Genomic DNA, 24,353 nt, shown 5'->3' on the forward strand with positions numbered 1-24,353 from the left:
AAACAAAGTCTGGATGCGAAGTAGTTAATAACTCTTCTGAGCTGTTTCTAGAGTTATCACCATGGTGACAATGTAATGATCTGCTCAGCTGTCTGTCTGCTTGTCCATTCTTTGGGTCTGAGTGTTGCAGGTCTCTGGAAAGGAGACCTGTCTTCGCTTTGCAAGTTTCAGAGTTGCTCTGCTGGTGAGGAATTTGCATTTTCTTGTCATGCAGATTGCTTAGCTGCCTCCTTTGATGACTTGCAATATAAATACCTGTTGCTCCCAGAATTCCTTGCTGGTCATGATGGTTTGTTCCTGCTAAACTCTCCTGGAGTGTCAGCCTTGCTATTGTTTGCTAAAGATTATTTTAGAGTATTCCTTGGGACTGCACTAGGCATCCCTTCTAGTGCAGTCAGGTTGTATTATCTGTATTGCCTTGTTCTGTCTCTCTGTTGCGATTGTCTTGTCGCCAGCAGCGGTCGACAGGAAATCGTTCTGTCTGTCTGGGAGTGTAGGCCAGAGCTGTGGTTTCTACTGGCTGCTCCATCTGTCTGGATTGCATTCGCCCTAGTGGTAGTGGCAGTGCTTCCTTCTGTATTCTGCCTTAGGGGTGCTAACCAGAGCAGCGGTTGCTACTGGTAGCCCCATCTGTTGGTAGGTCTGGATCGCATCCGCTCTAGCGGTAGCAGCTGTGGTTCCTTCTGTATTCCGCTTTAGGGGTGCTGGCTAGAGCAGCGGTTGCTACTGGTGGCCCCATCTGTCTGTCTTGTCTGGTACGAACGCTTGCTGTAGGCTCGGTGAGGTAACCGTTTAGCAAGCGTTCGCGTTCTCTATATCATGTTTGTGTTTCATTGGTTAGTTAGGGTGGCACGCTTATCACTGGGCACCTAACGCGCGGTGATCGTGTCTTAAACGCGTTCGCTGTTGCGAATGAGTGCAGTGTTCGTGTTTAGCTAGCGTTTGTTATTTTCCTTGATGTTCTGATCGTTGTTGTTTGCTGTGTCTTTATTGCTACACTTGTGTTCTGTCTAGTTCGGTCTTGTGTCACTATTGGCAATCACTACTCTTGCGATTGCGTCCCCACTTTGTTTCCGTTGTTGTGTGTTCACTGTCGCTGGGTGGCGACTAGATTGGTGGACACACATACATTCTGTCTCTGTGTTCTTTCTCTACACTTGTGTTCAGTCTAGATCGGTCTTGTGTCACTTTTGGCAATCGCTACACTTGCGATTGCATTCCCACTTCATTTCCGTTGTTGTGTGTTCACCGTCGCTGGGTGGCGACTAGATTGGTGGACACACATACATTCTGTCTCTGTGTTCTCTCTCTTTAAGGTCGATCTTGCCCTGCATTGCTTCTACTCGTACAATTCCCGTCTAGCATCTGTGGCTGTGCAGAGGCTGTGCTCGTCTGCACTCCACAGCTCCATCTGCCGGGGGGAATTGCCCTCTACAGGTGCATAGCACCCAAGCTGGGTTCTGACTAATTACACGCTTGTGGAGGATTTCCGCTGTGTCAGCGCGTGTCCTGTGCGCTGACCAATGAAATAATTCCGCAATCGTTACAGACAAGGCATGCATACGAAGCTTTCTTTGGCTGCAAAGTTAAAGTGGATCTCACAACATCTTACCTACCTCAAGATGTTTTACAAGGTGTACAAACAGAAGAAGAACTGGAGAATATAATAGAAAGTGTAAAAACGCTGGAAGAAACAGAACATCCGGTAGAGGACACGAAGGCTATGGCACCAGATACCAATGACACAATGCAATTCACGATGAACAAAGCAAAAATGTCGGTGAAGACATGGATATTGAAGAGTCTTCCTTTTCTGCCAAGTGTTATGTCTGTTTAAAGGAAAGCAGTGGTGCCCATGCATGCAGAGAGTGTGGGCGGATCATTCATGCTATCTGTGGGCAGGGGCGTAGCAATAGGGGTTGCAGAGGTAGCGACCGCATCGGGGCCCCATGGGGCCCTTCCTAAACCAAAGTATAAGCTGTTTATTGGTCCTGTGTTGGTAATGATCACTTCTATAGATGCTTTGAATGGTATTAATCATTAACAAGCTGTTCCCCATCCCCTTCTGGCACCTCTGACACTGTAGATGACCTTGGCAGGTTTTGTTGCGCCGTATCAATTGCTACGTATAGAGTTCTTGGGGGGCCCCAATGTAAATCTCGCACCCGGGCCCCGAGATTCATAGCTACGCCACTGTCTGTGGGCATGCAACTGTGTGGGCGGATCATTCACGCTATCTGTGGGCATGCAGTTCACTACCTGGTTGACATCAGGAAGACATCAGGAAGTCAGGAAGTAAAAAAAAAAAAAAAAAATATAAGCTACACAAAAGCACTTAGCAAGCACTTTTCAAACTGAAAATTTCTCTGAAAGCACAGGGAAAAGCTCTTACAAAAGTGCTCAGCGCTTGTGATTGTGCTGGCGTAACTATGTACTCTAAAGTGCTGCAGGAGATGTCCTACCATATTATTATGAACTAGTCTACCTAAGCCCGTTTAAAAACGGCTGCACATGTGCAGTACAAAAAAAACACAGACGGACATACAGTAAAAGTGGATGACGCAGGGACCGTTAGATTTTATTGTATAGGATTTATATAGCACTGACAGGTTATGACTATGGTAAGGAATAGATTATGAGCTTTTCAGAGTGCAGGCAGCTCCCTTAAAACAAATTTAGCAGCACTCCCAGCCACCTCACTTTCAGGGCTCGGTCACACTGGAGGCGTTTTGTGATATTTGTAAGTGCTGGTGATTTTCAAAATCGCCCTGAAAGCGCTTGTACAATGATTCTCTATGGCCTAGTGCACACCAAAAACCGATAGCAGATCCGCAAACCGCTAGCGGTTTTTGAAGCATTTTTTCTTATTATGAAGCGTTTTGCGGTTTTGTGTAGCGCTTTTTACTTAAAGTGAAGCGTTTTTGGTAGCGTTTTTGTGTAGAAGATTACAGATATTGTTACAGTAAAGCTGTTACTGAACAGCTACTGTAACAAAAACACCTGGAAAACCGCGCTGATCTGGCGTGTTATCAAGCGTTTTGCGTTTTTCCTATACTTAACATTGGAGGCAGAAACGCCTCCGAAATCCCAAAAATGCTGCAGCCCGGGAGTTTGCGTTTCAGCTAAAACCGACCCGCTCTGGTGCGCACCAGCCCATTGAAATACATTACCCAAGCGTTTCCTCAGCCGCAAGCGTTCCTAAAAACGCAATCGAACCGCTCTGGTGTGCACTAGGCCTCAGAGAGAGTTCACAGCTGAGCGGTTCGTTTCCGATCTGCTTTGCAAAGCGCTGCCTGTACCATTTTTGAGGTGATCCCGCCTCAATGGAAGGTATAGGAAAAACGCAAAACGCACTAAAAATTGCTTTCTGCAGCGATTGCGTTCTCGTTATTAAGAATAAATACATTGGCCTCGATTCATAAACAGCAGTGCGATAACAAAAATCTTGTCGGGAAAATACCGCACTCGGTATTTTCCCGGTCTGTGTGCTAATTCATAAAGATTTCCCCAGCTGCCCTTGGAGGTCGGTAAATTACCGCAGCCCATTGAGCGGTAGAGTAGAGCAGTGTCCCGATTCCCTCTTTGCCCTGCAGAAATGAATCACACAGACGGCTCTCTCTGGCTCTCCCACTGATGACTCAGACAGATGAGTCACACAGTCTTTCCCTGCCTGCAGAAATTACTCACACAGCCGACTCTTTCCACTGATGACTCAGACAGATGAGTCACACAGTCTTTCCCTGCCTGCTGAAATGATTCACACAGACGTCTCTCCGGCTCTCTCCACAGATGAATCAAACAGACTTTCGGATCTCTGCACTTTGCATTAATCAGAGCTGCCAGAGCTGTCGGTAACTTGTTAAGACCTCACCAGAGGTGTCGGTAACTACCGCCAGGCTTACCGCATGTTGAAGGCTTTATGAATTGACATTTGCTGACAATTTACTGACATGTGTTGTCGGTAACTGCAGCCAAGTCGGTAATTTAGCTCCCTCGTCGGGAATGTCAGCTTTTCATGCGGTAACAGCCTTTATGAATTGACATTTTGCTAAGTGGTCGGTAAAGTCTGCTGTTTTCAGCATTACCGCATGAGGTAATGCTTTATGAATCGAGGCCATTGTGTTTATTCTTTTCCGGGTCAAAGAGTTCACTTCCTGACTTGTGTCAGGGAGTGAATTAAAAAAACGCTCGGGAAAAGCGCTTTTCACAAAAACGCAACTCCCACCCAAGTGCCGGGAATCGGAAATAAAAATCGTGTCAAAAATAACAAAACGAGGCCTCAGTGTCCACTTGTAAAATTGCTTATTTTTTTTAAACCACACTCTGATCTTGAACTGGCTGGGGAACAAAAAATATAACACACACACACACACACACGTTGCACACCAAAAAGCGCTAGCATAATTGCAAACGCTAGGTGTTTTTTGAAGAGTTTTTTCAAAGTGATTTCAGGCATGTGCCTAGCGATTTATGGAGCGTTTTGGTGTAGCGTTTTTTGGGGGTTTCTTTTACAGTTTGACCTAAAAGTCAACAACTGTACCAATAAAAAAAGCGATCTGTTCAGCGCTTTTTAGAGTATTTTTCCAACTCTCCTATACTTAACACTGAGGCTGAATCGACTGAAAAATTCTGCAGGACTCGCATTTGCATTTCTCTAAAAATCACATCGCTCTGGCGTGATCCAATCCATAGAAAAACATTAGCGAAGCGCTTTTCAAAGCGCTAACGTTTTGAAAAGCGCTCAGAAGCTCTCTAGGTGCGCACCAGCCTTTACTCACACACATACACACAGAGAAATACAGTCACGTATATATTACATTATTTTTATTACAACTTGCACTTGAAATGTTTGATTGCAATTGTACGCAACTGCCTGTATGTATAATTGTACGCAACTTTGTGTACAATTATACGTGTTGTCAATCATACATATGCATGACTGACAATTGACAAGCAACACGTATAATTGTAAGCAAAGTCACAAATAAAACTTTGCGTAGTTTCGAGTCAAATGCGTAATCAAAACTAATTGTCTGTTCCATATGAAAGCACAATTCGTTCCAAGTGAAGTTGTGTCGAAGCAAAGGCATTCGAACCGGAAATCAGGCCATTCAAGCACCACTACTCACTAGCTCATGTGACAAGACGTCTCCTCCTAGACACAGCAGCAGCGTAACTAAGGCGCTTGGGGCCCCAGTATGAGTTTTACACGGGGCTCCAAATACTCTATTGATATGGAGCCCCAAAGGCTACCAAGGACAGCTGCAGTGTCAGAGAGGCCTTCCTGTTCTGTAAGCCAGCACCTATACAGTAAGGAGACCTTGGGCAAGACTCTCTAACACTGCTGCTGCCTATAAAGCGCGCCCGATTGGCCGCAGTTCTGGCGTTTTGAGTCTGCCGGGAGAAAAGCGTGATATAAATGTTCTGTGTCTTTAGAGTAAGGAAACACGTTTGTTAAAGGATAACTGAAGTGAGAGGGATATGGAGGCTGCCATATTTGTTTCCTTTTAAGCAAAACCAGTTGCCAGCTGATCCTCTGCCTCTAATACTTTTAGGCCTCTTTTCCACGAACTGTTGAGCCGTGTGCTCAGCAAGCAGTTGCCAGGCAGCAGTGAGCAGTTACTAGGCAGCGACAAGCAGTTACCAGGCAGCAGTGAGCAGTTGTGAGAGTTTGAGAGGCATTTCACTGCCTAGAAACAGTTCGTGGAAAAGAGACCTTAGCCATAGACCCTGAACAAGCATGCAGCCGATCAGGTGTTTCTGGCATTATTGTCAGATCTGACAAGATTAGCGAAAGGTGCGGAGATTAGAGGGCGGAACTTGGGAAAAATAGGGCCGAGCAGTTAGGACCTTTTCACACAGGCAGTTGATAGGCAGTGATATACCTGATGACCTCTCACAACTGCTCGCTGCTGCCTGGTAACTGCTTGGTGAGCACACAGATCAACTTTCCATGTGAAAGGGCCCTTAGGGCTCTTTCACATTAGGGCAGACTTTCTGCGTTAACGCAAACGGAAGCCGTTTACGTTAACCAAGGTAAGATGAAAGTCCATAGACTTTCATTTTACCTTTCACGCTCGACGCTGCGTTTCGATGCGTTGCGGTTCCGACGCACCCGGGCGCAGTTTTTCCTCCAACGCACCCGCGAGCCGGCGTTTTCCGTCGGGTTTAATTACCAGCTACCGCCGCTGATTGCGTCGCACCGCAGATACCCGACGACACGCCGCAGGCAGACAACGCGTGCAGGAGAACGGCTCCTGTTCGCGTTGTCTGATGTGAAAGAGCCCTTAGGCCTTTTTTCCACAGACAGTTGATAGGCAGAGAGGCATTTGCCTCTCAAACTCTCAAAACGAGCTGCTCACTGCAGCCTGGCAACTGCTCACTGCTGCCTGGTAACTGGTTGCTGAGCACACAGTTTAACTGTCCGTGGAAAAAAGGCCTTAGGGTCCTTTTACACTCAATCTGCTGCGTTTGACATGCGTTAGTGCGCATTTTGTCTCCAAATGTAATAGAAAACCTATTTGTTACAATCCCCACACACTGGCATCCACAAAAAAAAAAAAAAAAAAAAGAGTACAGTACTCTTTTTTGCAGATGCCAGCGTGTGTGGATTGTATCAAATAGGTTTTTGTTATATTTCAGTGAAAAACGCGTACTAACGCCTACTAACACGTTTGCACTACACACAGATTGGATGCAGAATGGATGCAGAAAAACTGACTCCAATGAATGCCTATGGAAAAGTCTGCATCAGAAAAATCGCATTTAGTGGAAACAGGCCCATAGACATTCATTGGAGTCAGTTTTTCGGCCTCTATTCTGCACCCTTAGCCCACTTTTCCACGGACTGTTGAATGTGTGCTCAGCAAGCAGTTGCCAGGCAGCAGCGGGCAGTTGTGAGAGTTTGAGAGGCATTTCACTGCCTATCAACTGCCCATAGAAAAGAGGCCTTGGGGTCCATTCACACTACAAGAGCTTTTTAAACGCTAGTGATTTGAAAAGCTCTTGCTAATGCAATGCTATGGGGGATTTTTACAAAATCACATCACTCCAGTGTGAACACTCACATAGGATAACATTAGCAAGAGGTTTTAACCTCCTTGGCGGTAATTTACCGCCGGAGGGCGCCGCTCAGGCCCGCTGGGCCGATTTTGATAATTTTTTTTTAAAACACGCAGCAAGCGCCGATGCGCCGCTACCCACCGCGTTACAGCCCCCCCCCCCCCCCCCCCCGAGACCTTGTGCGCAGCCTGGCCAATCAGTGCCAGGCAGAGCTGAGGGGTGAATAGGGACTCAAGATGACGTCATCACGATCGTCGCCATGGCGACGCGGGTAGCCCTAAAGGAAATCCCGTTCAGAACGGGATTTCCAGATGGGCTTAATCGCCTGCGGCGATCGGAAGGGTGGGAGGGATGCAGCAGGGAGGGGGGAATCATGTAGCTAGCGCTAGGCTAGCTACATGATTTAAAAAAAAAAAATCAAAAAATAGTGCTGCGCCGCCACCCTGGCGCATTTAATACAACGCCATGGTGGTTAAAGGACAACTGTAGTGAAAGGTATATGGAAGCAGCCATATTTATTTCCTTTTAAACAATACCAGTTGCCTGGCAGCCCTGCTGATCTATTTAGTTGACGTAGTGTCTGAAATCACATCAGAAACAAGCATGCAGCTAATCTTGTCAGATCTGACAATGTCAGAAACACCTGATCTGCTGCATGCTTGTTCAGGGTCTATAGCTAAAAGTATTAGTGGCAGAGGATCAGCGAGACAGCCAGGCAACTGGTATTGCTTAAAAGGAAATAAATACGGCAGCCTCCATATCCCTCTCACTACAGTTGTCCGTTAAATTCACAAAGCGCTTAGAAAAGCTCTTGTAGTGTGAACAAGCCCTTAACGAGAATTGTGATCTAGATGTTTGCCTGCACGTGGGATAGTCAATGAGATGCAAATAATTTTGAGTTGATGGAGTATTATGCACATTTTGTATGCAAATATATGCAGCTTGAAAATGAACCAATCATATCCTGCTGAGGTAAAATTCAATTGATCCATTTTCAAGCTGTATACATTTGCATACAAAATTTGCATAATCCTACTTCACATTATTTGTATCTTGTCTTTGGTCTAAAACACCCCTGGCCCCATCTCACCTTGTGGCGGGCCTGAGCTGCTAAATCTGGCTGCCGTCTTGCTTTTTTGTGAGTTTGGAAATAACCTTGACTTCACTGAGGCCTCTTTTCCACGGACAGTTGAACTTTGTGCTCAGCAAGCAGTTGCCAGGCAGCAGTGAGCAGTTGCCAGGCAGCAGTGAGCAGTTGCCAGGCAGCAGTGAGCAAATGTGAAAGTTTGAGAGACATGTCACTGCTTATCAACTGTCTGTGGAAAAGAGGCATAATGGTGCTGACTAAGGCCTCCTTTCCACGAACTGTTGAGCTGTGTGCTCAGCAAGCAGTTACAAGGCAGCAGTGAGCAGTTATCAGGGGCGTAGCAATAGGGGGTGCAGAGGTAGCAACCGCATCGGGGCCCTTGGGCCAGAGGGGCCCCGAAGGGCCCTCCCTTAACTACAGAATTAGCTCTCTATTGGTCCTATGCTCATAATAATGACTTCTGTAGATACTTTGAATAGTGGTAATCATTAACAAACTGTTCCCCATCCCCTTCTTGCACCTCTGACACTGTAGTTGCCATTTGCAGATTTCGGAGGGCCGTCAAAATTGTTATGTATAGAGTGCTTGGGGGGCCCCATTGTAAAACTTGCATCGGGGCCCACAGCTCCTTAGCTACGCCACTGGCAGTTATCATGCAGCAACGAGCAGTTACTAGGCAGCAGTGAGCAGCTGAGAGAGTTTGAGAGGCATTGAGCAGTCCGTGGAAGGTAGGCCTCAGTAATGACGTAAGGGTATATTCCTGCTTCTATAGCTATCTGAGGCCTGAAACTCACCAGAGCGTTTTTTTGAGTGTTTAGGGAGCGCTTTAAATTGCTAACGATTTCCCTAAACGCCCTGCCAATGTAAATAAATGAAGCGCGGGCAAATCACTCTTGAATCGCTACACCTAGCGAAGTGTGTGTGACTTTAAATCACTGAAAAACTAAAAAAAATAATAATAATTTGAAACAACCAATCTATATATATAAAATTGGATGTATGTGTGTGTGTGTATGTGCCACGATCACTCGAAAATGCCTTGACCGATTTGAACGAAACTTGGTACACAGATCCCTTACTACCTGGGATGATATTATGTTCTGGGGGTCTTGCGGCTTCCCTGCACACCTGGGCGGAGCTACAAACAGCCAATCAGATTCTACCCATTCAAGTCAATGGGAAAAATATAAAAGGCTGCCATTCTCACAGTATTCAAGCCAGAGTCCCCACACTTGGCACAGTTGGTCACTTGGTGACCGAGGTTACAAATACAGGAAAAGTGGGCGGAGCATAAAACAGCCAATCAAATTTCAGCCGTTCATTTTAAATGGGAAAATGTAAACTGCAGCCATTCTTAGACTGTTAATCGCAGGGTTCTCAAACTTGGCACACTTGGTCACTGGGTGAATGTGATTAAGATTCAACAAAATAGGTGGAGCCTACAACAGCCAATCAAAATTCACCTATTGATTTTCAAGGGGAATATTTAAACTGCTGCTATTCTTACACTGTTAATGGCAGAGGCTTCAAACTTGCTACAGTCGGTCATTGGGTGACTGGGGTCGAAATTCACTAAAGGGGCGGGGCCACATACAGCCAATCAGATTTCCTTGGTGGATAAACTGCTTCCATTCACAAATTTTTGATGCCAGGAACCTGACAGCTCACAAACTTGGTCATTGAGTGACTGTGTGTCAAGGTTACAAAAAGTGGGCGGAGCCAAAACAACTTTTACTGGGAAAATATAAACTGCAGCCATTCTTACACTGTTAACGGCGGGGTTCTCAAACTTTGCACAGTTGGTCATTGGATGACAGATTAAGATTTTGGAAGGTGGGTGGAGCCTACAACAGCCAATAAAAATTCACCTTTTGATTTTCAAAGGGAATATTTCATCTGCTACCATTCTCTTATACTGGTAAAAGCAGATGCCTCAAACCTGGTACAGCTGGTCACTGGGTGACTAGGGTCCAAATTCAGGAAGGGGGCGGAGCCACAAACAGCCAGATTTGTTTATTTTTCATTGGGAATATACAAAGTATTGATACCAAGGACCCCAAAGCTGATAAGATAATTCTGTGACTGTATGTCAAGGTTAGAAAAAGCGGGCCGTGCCAACAACTTCATTTTTTACATTACAGGGTTCCCAAACTTTACACAATTGGCCACTGGGTGACTGGGATGAATATTCAGAAATGTGGGTGGACCCTACAACAGCTAATCAAAATGTACCTATTGATTTTCAAGGGGAATATTCACATTGCTACCTTTCTTACACTGTTAGTGGCAGAGGCCTCAAACCTGATACAGTCAGTCATTGGGTGACTGGGGTCCAAATTCACTAAAGGGGTGGAGCCACAAACAGCCAATCAGATTTGTTAGATTGATTTCAGCCATTCTGTTATTGGCAGGGTTCTCAAACATGACACAGTTGGCCACTGGGTGACTGGGACTAATATTCAGAAAAGTGGGTGGAGCCTACAGCACCTAATCAAAATGCACCTTTTGATTTTCAAGGGGAATATTGAAACTGCAGCCATTCTCACACTATTAATAGCAGAGACCTCAAACCTGCTACAGTCGGTCGCTAAGTGTTTGGGGTTCAAATTCAGTAAAGGGGCGGAGCCAAAAACAGCCAGATTTATTTGCTGGATAAACTGCTTCCATTAGCACAATTTTGATGCCAGGAAAGCAAAAGCTCCCAAACTTGGTCATTGAGTAGTGACTGTGTGTCAAGGTTAGAAAAAGTGGGTGGAGTTAAAACAGATTTTTCTGGGACATTGTAAAGTGCAGCCCTTCTTCACTGTTAATAGCAGGGTTCTCAAACTTAGCATAGCTGGTTACTGGGTGACTGGGATTAATATTCAGAAAAGTGGGTGGAGCCTAAAAATGCCAATCAAAAATCGCATATCACTTTTCAAGGAGAATATTAAAATTGCTGCCATTCTTGCACTGTTAATGGCACAAGCCTCAAACCTGAATTTGAACCTCAGTGACCCAATGACCAACTGGTCATTGGGTCACTGAGGTTCAAATTCAGAAAAGGGGACAGAGCCACAAACAGTGAATCAGATTTGTTTCATTTCATGGGAAAATACAAATTATTGATGCCAAGGACCCCAAAACTCACAAACTTGGGCATTGAGTAGTGACTTTGTGTCCACTAAAGGGGGCGGCACCACAAACAGCCAATCATATTTCCTTGGTGGATAAACTGCTTCCATTCACACATTTTTGATGCCAGGAACCTCAAAGTTCACAAACTTGGTCATTGAGTGACTGTGAGTTAAGTTTACAAAAAGTGGGCGGAGCCAAAAACAAATTTCACTGAGAAAGTGTAAACTGCAGCCCTTCTTACACTGTTTATTTCAGGGTTACCAAACTTTGCCCAGATGGTCCCTGAGTGACTGAGATTAATATTCAGGGCAGTGGGTGGAGCCTATAATAGCCAATCAAAATTCACCTGTTGATTTTCAAGTGGAATATTACAATTGCTGCCAGTTTTTACACTTTTAATAGCAGATGCCTCAAACCTGCTACAGTTGGTCATTGGGTGACTGGGGTTCAAATGCTGGAGAGGGGAGGAGCCACAAACAGCCTATCTGATTTGTTTAATTTCTATGGGAATATACAAATTATTGATGCCAAGGACCCCAAAGCTCACAAACTTGGTCATTGAGTGTTTGTGTGTTAGGGTTAGAAAATGGGCAGAGCCAACACCAGTCAAATACATACCCGGGCAACGCCGGGTCATCAGTGGGTGGAGCCAAATACAAATTTCACTGGGAAAATGTAAACTGCAGCCATTCTTACACTGTTATGGGCAGGGTTTTTAAACTTTGCACAGTTGGTCACTGGGTGACTGGGATTAATATTCAGAAAAGTGGGTGGAGCCTACAAAAGTGAATCAAACTTCACCTGTTGCTTTCCAAGGGGAATATTTCATTGCTACCATTTTTGAACTGTTAATGGCACAGGTCTCAAACCTGGTACAGTTGGTTATTGGGTGACTGGGGTTCAAATTCAGAAAAGGGGGTGGAGCCACACACAGTCAATCAGATTTGTTTCATTTCAATGCAGATTATTAATACCAAAGACCGCAAAGCTCACAAACTTGGTCAGTGAGTAATTGTGTTAGGGTTAGAAAAAGTAGGCGGAGCCAACACCAGCCACATACATACCTGGGCAACGCCGGGCAATCAGCTAGTCAGAAATAAAATTACAAATCGCAATCACAATTGCTGGCAAAAAGCTTACTTTTTTAAAAAACACTAATTAACACCGCTAGGGATTGCGATAGTGATTTGTAGTGGGTTCAAGGCCTGAAAGAAGCTTATTTTGCTAGAGGGTCAGATCAAGGTCAAACGCTAAAGGTGCCCATGAACTATCCAATTTCCAGTACGATCAGCCATCCAATCCGTTTGCTGAGATCGAGAATGATCGTTCTGGACCACCAACGTAGGAGAAATGATAAGTAACCCAATCCAACAAAAAGAATCATTGTGACATTCGTAGTGATGGAATGATCGATAGAATGATCATCCATCATCGAATGAGACCATTAACGGTACCTGATCCGATTGGTTGTACTGTTGTACCGTTAATGGGCACCTCAATAGTCATTTTCCACTGCAAATTGGAATGAAAATCATGCTGCGAATTTGATTGCGATTTGAAGCTATTTTAAAATGTGATTTTTCCATGCGCTGCAGCACAATTTTTGGTGTCATTGTCATGCTGTTTGATGCAATTGCAATTTTTGGGAGCTGAGGGGAGAGCCTTTGTATAGGGAAATTGCACAAAAATTGCATAGTACCTTGCTTGCTATATGATTTTGTGCACTCCCACAGACTATTACCCGTGTTTCCCCGAAAATAAGACACCGTCTTATATTAATTTTTGTTCCAAAAGATGTACTAGGGCTTATTTTCAGAGGATGTCTTATTTTTGGGGGAAACACTGGTAGTTTTCCTATACAAAATGTATATACTGCATGCCATGCTGAAACACAAGCAGCTTGTGGTTTGCAGATATTGGCTCTCACTCACAAGAAATTGATTCTGCTGATCAGTAAAATACTACTGCTCACTTAGGGCTGGTGCACACCGAGCGGCTTTTTGGGCGTTTTCAGATCCGCTTGCGGCTGCGGATCTGCTTGGTCAATGTATCTCAATGGGGTGGTGCACACCAGAGCAGCAGGCGTTTTGCAGAAACGAAAAATGCCTGGGTGAGGCATTTTTTGGATTTCGGATGCGTTTCTGCCTCAATGTTAAGTATAGGAAAAACGCAAACCGCTCTGAAAAACGCCTGTTCAGAGCGGTTTTGCAGGCGGTTTTGTTACAGAAGCTGTTCAGTAACAGCTTTCCTGTAACAATATATGAAATCTACTATACTGAAAACCGCAGCAGCAATCCGCAAAACGCTAGCAAAACGCCATAGAAAAATAAAAAAAAGCGTTTAAAAATCTGCTAGCATTTTGCGGATCTGCTAGCGGGTTTTGGTGTGCACCAGCCCTTACTGGCAAATTGCACTCCCTCAGTGATCAGCCTTCTTGTGCATGGCACTTCTAACTGTTATACTGATTCTGCTGATCATGTGTGTGAGAGTCTATTTCTTGCAAGCAGAGAACTCTGTCAGGCCCCTCAGAGCTATGATAGGATAAGCTGTGTGTCCTGGGTAAAGGTGGTGATGTGAATTGCTGCTGCTTCTGCTTATCACGACAGATCAGGAGGGCTGCCTCCAACAAAAACACAAACTGCCTGACACACATATACAGGACTGTAGAACTCGCATTATACTGCTGCTGCTTTGTATTGAGAGTGACTTGCTGATGTCATGTGGGCTGCTGCTAGGGCTTACATTCAGGGTATGTCTTATATTTCAAGCATGCTAGGAATTCCTGCTAGAGCTTATTCTCAGGGGATGTCTTACTTTAGGGGAAACACTGTACCTAAGCGCAACTGAAGGAAAACAATAGCAAGCAGTACAATTGCACTTGGGTAGAAACTGCATAGTGCAGAGTTTGCAATCAGGCCCGATTTTAGACTTTTTGTTGCCTGAGGCAAACGTGTGAGGATGCCCCTCCCCCATTTGGAATGATCGCACAGCACCCGGCAATTTACTCTGCTTCATTTAATGTTCTCACATGACATCCTGCAGCTCAGCACCATATCACACTGGCTGGCTGTGAATGTGTGACAATCAAAATGCTCAGCCAGCCATCCTCCATTCCTCCTCAGTCAGGACAGCAATCTCACCTCCTCCCTTCTGCTGTGCAAGTCAAATGAAACACTGCTGCTCTCCTGCCTCCCCCCTCCTCACTCACTGTCAGACTCCTCACACAGCACAACAAGCTGCTTTTCCCCAATGATGGCCTCTTCACTTTGTTCGCTCTCCTCTCGCTTCTCCTCCTACTTTCACTGCATGCTGTAAATGTAGACACACAGTACAAACATGCTGCCCCTGTAATCTCTGCACCCGATGCAAGTGTTTCACCTTGCTTCATGGGAGAACTGGCCCTGCTTGCCATGTGTCGCAGCAGCCCGGGCTATGTGTTGCCGCTTGCCACGTCCCCCTGCTCTCATCCTCCGCTCTGTCTATTTAGAGCAGGCACTGGAACGCATGGAACTGGTGAGTGACCTACTGCCAGCACATGCTACTGGAGGTACAGCTGGAGGTACAGGTACAACCTATACTGTGGGCACCTACGCCTGGCTACTTATACTGGGGACACCTATGCTTGGCCATCTATACTATGGGCACCTACACCTGACCTCCTATACTGGGGGCATCTATGCTTGGCTACCTATACGGAGGGCACCTACACCTGACTTCCTATACTGGGGGCATCTATGCTTGGCTACCTATACTATGGGCACCTACACCTGACTTCCTATACTGGGGGCATCTATGCTTGGCTACCTATACTATGGGCACCTACACCTGACTTCCTATACTGGGGGCATCTATGCTTGGCTACCTATACGGAGGGCACCTACACCTGACTTCCTATACTGGGGGCATCTATGCTTGGCTACCTATACTATGGGCACCGACACCTGACTTCCTATACTAGGGGCATCTATGCTTGGCTACCTATATTGAGAGCACCTACACCTGACTTCTTATAGTGGGGGGCACCTATACCTGGCTACCTACCCACCTATACTTAGTCTGAGGGGGTTTGTTTTTGGGAGGGGGGGCGCACCACGGTTATAACGCGCGGTGCAAATTGTTGGTGCTGTGCGATCATTCAAATCAAGGGAGGTGGGCTAACTACCCCACTGATTGATCAGGATAATGCGCTCTTTCCATCCTATTATACATATGTGATGTGTCACAGAGATCTGAGCATTTGGCGTGATGTGTCACAACTTCAAAAAGTTTGGGAACCACTGGAATGGTGTATGATCGATTTCTGGAAAACGCTGAAAAATCAGATTGGAATGCACACAGTGGCTCTTAAAGAGGGCTCCCACCAGGACCAGTTCTAGACTTTTTGCTGCCAGGTATAGTTGCCCCAATATAGGCAGCCAGGTATAGTTGCCCCCAGTATAGGTAGCAAGCCAGGGGCGGCACCAGGGGTGTGCAAGGGGGTGCTCAAGCACCCCCAAAGCACCCCCTGGCGTGAACTGACTTCAGGCGTCTAAGAGACGCCGAGTCAGTTCACAGCGGCAGCCCGGAGCAGCAGGCAGGGCTACGGTAAGACTTGGAGTCTGCAGTGCAGGGCTTCGGGCGGCCATTTTCCCGTAGCCCTGCTCTCAGGACGCAGGCAAGAAGTAATGTGACGTCCGGAAAGAAGAGGATCGTGGGAGTTGCGCACCACAAGGAGGTCGGGACAGGAGGTCGAGAAAGAAGGTCTTCTGGCTGTAGGTGAGTAAATGGGTTTTTCTTTTCTTTTTCAGGTGGTACTGCTGATTGTGGTCAGAACTGCTGAGGAAGGATTGTGCATATTGGGGTCATATCTGCTACGGATTGTGCATATTGGGGTCATATCAGGGCAGCACGGTGGCGTAGTGGTTAGCTCTCTCGCCTTGCAGCGCTGGGTCCCTGGTTCGAATCCCAGCCAGGGCACTATCTGCAAAGAGTTTGTATGTTCTCTCCGTGTCTGCGTGGGTTTCCTCCGGGCACTCCGGTTTCCTCCCACATTCCAAAAACATACGGATAAGTTAATTGGCTCCCCCTCAAAATTGGCCCTAGACTACAGTACTTACACTACATAATATAGACATGTGACAAGATATATATATATATATATATATATATATATATATATACATACATACACTGTACAGCGCTGCGTAATATGTCGGTGCTATATAAATAATAATAATAATATCTGCTACCGATTTGTGCATATTGGGGTCTTATCTGCTACCGATTGTGCATATTGGGGTCATATCTGCTACCGATTGTGCATATTGGGGTCATATCTGCTACCGATTGTGCATATTGGGGCCATATCTGCTACCGATTGTGCATATTGGGGCCATATCTGCTACCGATTGTGCATATTGGGGCCATATCTGCTACCGATTGTGCATATTGGGGTTATTGAACGGGTTTTTTGTTCAAATCTGCTCACATTACGTGTATTTTCTTGAGAAAACCTACACAATTATGTGAATTTTCTGGGGAAAGGGTCACCAAAACTTGGGCCCTCTGTCTTTGCGTTGCACTTTTAAAGGGAACCCGAGGTGAGAATAATATTGAGGCTGCCATATTTATCTCCTTTTAAGTAATACCAGCTGCCTGGCTGCCACGTTGGTCCTCTGCCTCTAATTCTTTCAACCATAGACCCTGAACAACCATGCAGCAGGTCAGGGGTTTCTGACAATATTGTCAGAACTGACAAGATTATCTGCATGCTTGTTTCTGGTGTAATTCAGTTCACTACTACAGCCAAATAGATCAGCAGGGCTGCCAGGCAACTAGAATTGTTTAAAAGGAAATAAATATGGCAGCCTCCATATCACGCTCACCCTGGGTTCACTTTAAATTACAGTTAGCCCCGCCCTCATCCAATCGTGACCACGCCCATTCGCGCGCCGCAGGTCATCAGCTACCCCGGAAATTGGTCCTGCACCTAAAAAAAATTCCTGGAGCCGCCACTGTAGCAAGCCTGTCCCCCCTTCCTCTGCGGGCCGCCACTCAATTACTTTTTTGAGTCGGTGGACCCCTCCTCCACCACAGTCCCCGATCCCCCTCGCCAGACCAGGCTGCAGGCAGTAAAGAAAACTCACCTCTTCAGGCAACCAAACTTGTGACTCTTTCAGTATGTCATATCGAATACCCCTGTGTGAGAATCTGTAGTTGATTTGCTCACTGTATCAGCGGTAACCCACCATTGTCTTGTATTAACTGTGGTATTGTTTATTTCGTATTGTTATACCCTGTATGCTGTTGTACAGCCCCACGGAAGATGCTGGCACTATATGGATAATAATAATACATCTGTGTGCATATACAGTACGTTTGTGCTGTTTTTATGCATTTGCATTTTTATACAGTATGCACGATTTTCATGTGATTTTGAAGTATTATTATTATTATTATTATGTATGTGTTTTTTGTTTTTTTTCAAACCACACTGGAGGGACTAGAGTACCATGATTACCAGGTTATCGCAATGCCTTTGCGATCAGCAAATCGCAGTGATCCAGAAACGTGTCTGTTCTGTGTGCAGTCAGCACTGAAAAAACAAAAACTGCAGAATAAAACATGTCTGACCCTTTCCTGACTTCTTTAAAGTAATTAAATCCATGATATAAAGCTAAAAAAAAACAGGAGATCAACACCAAAGCATCAGTAAGCCGCATACCCCTATTGTTCCAAGCCCCGCCCTCCGGATTCTAACACACAACGCTTGCCATAAACGCCGAGATTTATTGAAAATAAAAGTAAATTGATATTTACTGCTTCAGCCCTGCCAATCCATGATCTGAACAGACAAAAATGTTTTCCTGGGGATTTCAGTCTCGTAAGACTCAACTTTAAAAGGAGGAACCGCACAGAGTAAAAAAAACATAAGCCGTCTGCTATTGTGTAGGATTCCCCGAGAGCATAATAATGTACCTCTAATAAAGACAGTTCCTTGCGAACGGCTCTTCCTAAGCCCTAATGTGATCTCACTGTACGTTGCCTAGCAACCCCCTCAGAAGGGATCTATTAGCCTGTAATGGCTGCTCCTCTTGGCATCGATATCAGAGAACGCCGTTCAGGACGCCATCCAAAAACCCTAAGGGGCCAAAGATTCTTTCATACGCCTGCTTGGCCTCGCCAAAAACACGAGATTTTCAATCGTTTTCGCTTAACGTTACATCGCATTAATATTTCTGTATTATGCCTTTGAAACTTAAATGCGGATTGGAAAAAACGTGCGAACAAAATAACCTAAAAATGTTTTTAGCAGTTTTATTTTTTGTTTGGAGACGTTTTTTGCAAACAATGACTTCACCTTACTGAATGATGGAGTGACAATTACAGACTGGCGTTTTACCGCTCATCAGGAGATCGGAAAATGAGCCAAACATATTTTTGCGCTCTGCTGGACTGAAATTAGTTCTGCATTTTTGTCTCTTTGGAAATATCCTTGACTCATTAAACTCAAATAAAAAAAAATAAAGTTTATTTCATCTTATTCCTGTTTTCTTTTGTCTTAGATTTGCATTTCTTTTTGAATTACCTTTTGCTCTTTCCCTTTGTAAACAGTAGCAAACCCTATTATGTCCCTTAAAAACATTAACCAGTCTACTCTAAACTGCCTAGTTTTCCTGAACTGTAAAATAAATGTGAAAATAAACAACCACACGTCATATTCATCTCCTGCATAGTCTGATTTTCAATCTCTTTCTCTTCTCTTCTCCTGTTTGTCCATTGTGAGTGATGGAATTCTCTATCCTCCATTGTAAAAATTGCAATGACCCCCTAAAAGCTTCCGTGTCAGCGGTCCCTTAAAGAGGAACTGTCGCGAAAATCTTAAAATTTAAAACACATACAAATAAGAAGTACGTTTCTCCATGAGGAAAATGAGCCATAAATTACTTTTCTACGTTGCTGTCACTTACAGTAAGTAGTAGAAATCTGACATTACCGACAGGTTTTTGGCTAGTCCATCTCTCCATAGGGGATTCTCAGCATGGCCTTTATTCTTTATAAAGACATTCCCTGATAAAGATTTATACAAAGATGCTGGCCAGCCTCCCTGCTCGTTTGCGGAATCGCCTCAAAAATGGTCCCCGCACAGCTTTGCTGCCCGCACAGCGCACGACCCGCGCTGATATGAACATTCTCATAGACATTCATTGCACAAGCGCTTAGCAGGCGATTTGTAAAATCGCCTGCGTGTGAAAAAAGCCCGAAAACACCTCCAGTGTGAACGAGCACTTATAGTGGTTGATGTTCTTTTTTTTTTTTACTGTGTTTTATGCTTTATAAAAAAAATCCCACTTCAATGTTCTACTGGTTACTATATGTTTTCGTTGGTGTTTTTTTCAACTAAAAGTGTACTTTCACTGTTCACTGAGGTCATGTTGTTTGCCCATCTTTGGCTCGACACAGCACGACAACTGGATAAGAAATTCTCCTCCGTTTCCATAAACCCTTTTATATCCCAATGAGTTTAATAAGCAGAGTTTGGACCTGTGATTAAAAATGTCTTGAATAAGTAACTACCTCCTTAAACAGGCTGAAAAATGTTGGTGGCCGTCCAGGTTTGGACTTGATAAATCGTCCCCCGGTTCTTGTTTTATTCCTTCACACAAAGCTCCTCCAAATGTTAATGAAAATCATTGTTTGGGTAAGGTTACCATTAGTATGCTGTCCACCTTCCATCCCAGGCCAGATTCCAGGCTGCCTCTCCAGTGTCTGATCGCCAAGGAGACCTGTTGACAAAAGAGGTTCTGTGGCTCCTAAGGTTTACATCATCGACAGTTATTCTTCCTGAGGTTTCCTCGGTCACACTGAGAGGCTGTTTGAAAAGGCCAGAGAGGACTCAGCTTGCCTCCTCAGTGGGAGACAATAAGCAGCATTTTTCAAGCCACTTTGGAAACAGCTTCACAGCAGTGCTGGCTTCCCATAGTCCTCTTCTTCATCCTATTGATTTGTTCGAAGCCTGGTCAATTTTCTGGGTACTGTTAAGCTTTGGACACACTGTAAACTAATGTCACCCAAGATGATCCTTCCTTATGGGCTTCGGGTGGTATTTCTCCAGAAATCCCCACAGGTGGCGTAACAACAAATCATGAGGGCCACCAGCAAAACTTTGATGGAGCCCCCAATATTCACACCCTTTCCCTTACCTACTCTTAGTGACCCTCACAGCCTGAGGGCCATGGTTGGCGCTACCATAGGGGCAAACTGGGCAATTGCCCCAGGGTCCCAAGTTGGCTTCCTACTTAGGTCTTTTCCCAACTTAACTGTTGCTCCCCATGGCCTCTGCAGAGTTTGGTGGATGTACTCCTCTGTCAGCCCATCGCTCTATGAACTCCTAGCAGAGATCTCTCTCCTCTGTGACCCGATGCATGTTATCCTACCTGATAAAAGCCCAGGAACCTGTGTCCATGGGCTTCATCCGGGTTATGCGTCAAGTGCACAAGCATGAAGCAGCAACCGTTGCCACGTGTACGGGTGGTTATGGATGCGCGCCAAGACATGAACGCAGGTGGCCGCGCGTGCTTGCTGTCAATCTAGTGACCGTTTTTTAAACAGGTCTAATTTACTAGTTATGTAATGATAGGATGTACAGCACTACGGAAGATGTTGGCGCTATATAATTAAAAAATTATAATAATATACCATGGGTCAAAGAGAAGCTGCAGCCAGCATTGGATGTAGTCGGAAGTGTGGAGCCATGGACTGACAGAAGACTGCACCCATCAGGACTGGTGAGACACTACCCTGGAGAGCAACAGTTACCTAGGGGTCAAGACAGCTGGCTCGGGCCCTGGGGTTGGAATTTGGCATCAGTATAAGAGCCCCTAATGCCACTTTAGGGAAGGAGGGGTCAGGTATGTTGGGGAGGATTGGTCTGTTGTGGGTTAATTTTGGCCAGGGGCCCCATTATAGCTAATCAACAGCCTAAGGGGCCCCATTATAGCCCTCAACAGGACCGGTTCGGTCCTGTTGAGGGCCTATCTTGCAAGAGTCATAAAAGAAGTGTGGCCATTATGACCTTCACACCCAAAACAAGTGTAGCCACAAAAACACCAAATCTGAAGAATGGACCCCTTCATTGGATGAAGAGAAGGATAGTAGTTGAGGCTCTCTCACAACAGGTCTGGGCCCCACTGCAGTTGCATGGAAGTTACACTCCTGAATCCCTGCATAGATCTGCTTACCGGCGAGGGCATAGCAATGGACACAGCAGTCATTCATGCTGCTCTGGGGCCCAGCAGCAGGTGGAGCCCCAGTTTATCCTCCCCACCAGTACATAAAGCATGATTATAGACTGGCATAACATACACTGAAATCTCATAAAATCTCCTTTTCCTAATCATTATTGGCTATAAAGTTAGCCTACTTGCTTTTGTAATGTCATCTGTGTAAAAATTACAAGTCCCCTCTCCCCCGCCTTACAAAAAAGCAGTGCTGACAGCTGTAACTGCATGGATGTGTTAAATGATCAAGTTCATTGTTAACATTACGCCAAATGTTATGGGAATACGCGGCTCGATTCTGAGCCATTTAGATGGCTCGATAGATAATTTCCGACATGTCCGATCTCTGGCCCGATCATTTCGCCGCTTGATTCCGCATTGAAGACAATGCAAAAAGATAAGAAAAACGAGCGGAAGATAAGAGAATCGCCTGCGTAATCGAGCGGGGAATCGATCGAGCGGGAGAATCGAGCCGTGTATGTCCAGCATTAGACCAATCTCTGCAATGGACCACAATGGGCAAATGGATATATTGATGGATCCTATAGTATCTGGTCAAACTTGTCCATTGTGTCTGTTGCAGTGATGGAACACAAAATCCCATTCTGCACAATATTTCCGCGCGCTTGAAAATTGGACAGGTCGTTGCTCTCTATGACATGTTTGGTACAATAGACATATGAGAACATGGGACAGTCGCAGTGGAATGTATGTCGGATCCACTGTGACTGTCCATGGCATGGCTGCAGCGGAGAAGGATTAAGAAGTAATGGGGCCCTAGGCAATGTAGTAGTTTTGGGGACCCCTTGTGGTCCTTTGGTAAGCTGAAGTGAAGAAAGGTCAAAGAAGGTGGCAGGTGGACCCCCAGACACCCACTAGGCCCCAAGCAGCTGCCTAGGTTGCCTGGTGGATGATCCCGCTCTGGGCTGTAGTCTAGTGTGAACCCGGCGTCACCGAGCAACATTCACACTTACCAAAAATCACAAGCAGATTTGGAGAGTGCCGCATGCTTCCCTGCAGCGCGTTATAGTCCTGCCCTCCTACTCATACTGGCACCGCCAAGAAGCTCCCAGAGCCGAGCGGATTGGGTGAGGGTGGGATGGTTCGTCAATCACCATAGAAACGCAGGTAGCGAGGCAGTCAGATCACGCTAACAGAACGGGGCTCATTCTCAGAATGCTAAAAAAAAATAAAAAAAGCCATTACTGTACCTAGGATGGAAGTCAACGAAGATTCGCATTTCTGTTTACAAATTGAGTGCACGTTTTCATCAGTCCAAAAACCCTTACATCTTGCAGCATAATTTTCCACACCGCATGCAATTTATCATTGACTTTCATTAGCTATTATGAAAAAAAAAATGCAGATGAACATGCGCAGTGTCCAGCAGGGGCGCCGCTAGGATCTTCAGAGATCCGGGGCACTTTTGGGCACTCCAGACAGAAAATGGGTGTGGCCATGCACCCGAATGTGGGTGTGGTCATGAGTGGAGCCAAATTTACATGAACTTAACAGCAGCCCCCTCTCCATTAATACAAAAAAATGCAGCATATTGCATAAATAGGCAGTGTGACTTAAACATAACTAGGCAGAGTTACCAGGCTTCTGTGCTGGCTGCTCTGGCTTTCTGCTGGGCGGGTTAGCCTACTACCAGGTTATCTGCAATTTCCCTATAGTATTCCCTGACCTTCTAGTAGATCCCTCCCATACTCCCAGGGGCCTCCCATTGAGGCACCACAACTCCCAGCATGCCCCCATAGAAGAACCACAGCTCCCAGCATGCCCCCATAAAGGCATCACAGCACCCAGCATGGCACCACAGCACCCAGTAAGTCCACATAGAGGCACCACAGCACCCAGCATACCCCTGATTGATGCACCACAACTCCCAGTATGCCCGCCATTAAGGCACCACAGCTGACTCTGCCTGGGGGACATTAGGGGCACCCCAGAATACATCCGGGGCACGTGCCACTGATCTTTGGGTCTAGCAACGCCCCTGGTGTCCAGAAAAGGTGAGTGCAAAAAACTTTCTCACTGATACGTGTGAACCTAGCCTTGAGCTTACAATCCAGAAAGAGCAGGGTATGGAGATTGGGTAAAGTAAACCACACATTATCAGATTTCCCCCGATGTGGCAAAACGTTCGATCCGCTCTAATCGGAATCTATTTAGAGAGAGATCAATTCCTACCGCACAAACCACATCGATTTTCAACAGACTTCAACAAGAAACCTATTGAAAATCAACTGAACCGCAGTGTTGCGCTGTTTGACGCAGTGCCACCTTATTGGCCGCCGATGGACCGGTGCTTCTGCCCAACCCCCGATCGACAGATTTTCTCTCCTGTCTGATCAATTCAAGGTCAGGATTGGTTGATATTTCAATCGATTGGAGCACAGATTTCTGGCAGATTAGATCAGAGTGATCAAATCTGATGAGATTGGAGCTGTAAAATCGATAAGTGTGTGCCTATGCTTAGGGCTGGTTCGCACGGCTGGCTGCCAGCGGCTCATTTCGGCGTGCTCATACGCATTTTTGCTACTGAGCAGAAAAGCATTTGGCAGTCTTTCCTGTTGATTGTTCATCGTGTTGTGTTTTGAGAGGCTACGAAAGGGATGCGGAATCGCAAACGCCTCTGATGTTAGAAGCTGTATGCAGCATCTCAGGATATTTGTTTGACCGCGCCATTTGTGAAATCAGCAATATTCATTTATAGATTATTTAGTCAGTGTTTGCCCATGGTGTAAAATCTTTCCTCTCCCTGATTTACATTCTGAAATTTATCACAAGTGGTGACATCTTTAGCTCTGCTAGGTGATCTGTAC

General features: G+C 45.5%; 1 protein-coding gene and 1 long non-coding RNA gene across 13 annotated transcripts in view; one reads left to right on the forward strand and one right to left on the reverse strand.

The window, feature by feature from the left end:
* Positions 1–24,353, reverse strand: part of LOC137525097 (histamine N-methyltransferase A-like) — a 345,938-nt gene that overhangs the window by 122,106 nt on the left and 199,479 nt on the right. For 2 of the 12 annotated variants that reach the window (XM_068245916.1, XM_068245902.1), the window contains exon 1: positions 19,957–20,043. The exons of 8 other annotated variants lie outside the window; for them this stretch is intronic. The gene's annotated coding sequence lies outside the window, so the exon portion shown is untranslated. Of the gene's footprint in view, positions 1–19,822; positions 19,923–19,956; positions 20,044–22,499; positions 22,705–24,353 lie in introns of those variants that run through there. 2 more of the 12 variants (XM_068245907.1, XM_068245912.1) reach the window with 2 other exon arrangements.
* Positions 1–24,353, forward strand: part of LOC137525100 (uncharacterized) — a 34,407-nt gene that overhangs the window by 1,977 nt on the left and 8,077 nt on the right. The window lies entirely within an intron of this gene.

Source organism: Hyperolius riggenbachi, chromosome 7 (genome assembly GCF_040937935.1).
Source record: "Hyperolius riggenbachi isolate aHypRig1 chromosome 7, aHypRig1.pri, whole genome shotgun sequence".
Taxonomy (NCBI): Eukaryota; Metazoa; Chordata; class Amphibia; order Anura; family Hyperoliidae; genus Hyperolius; species Hyperolius riggenbachi.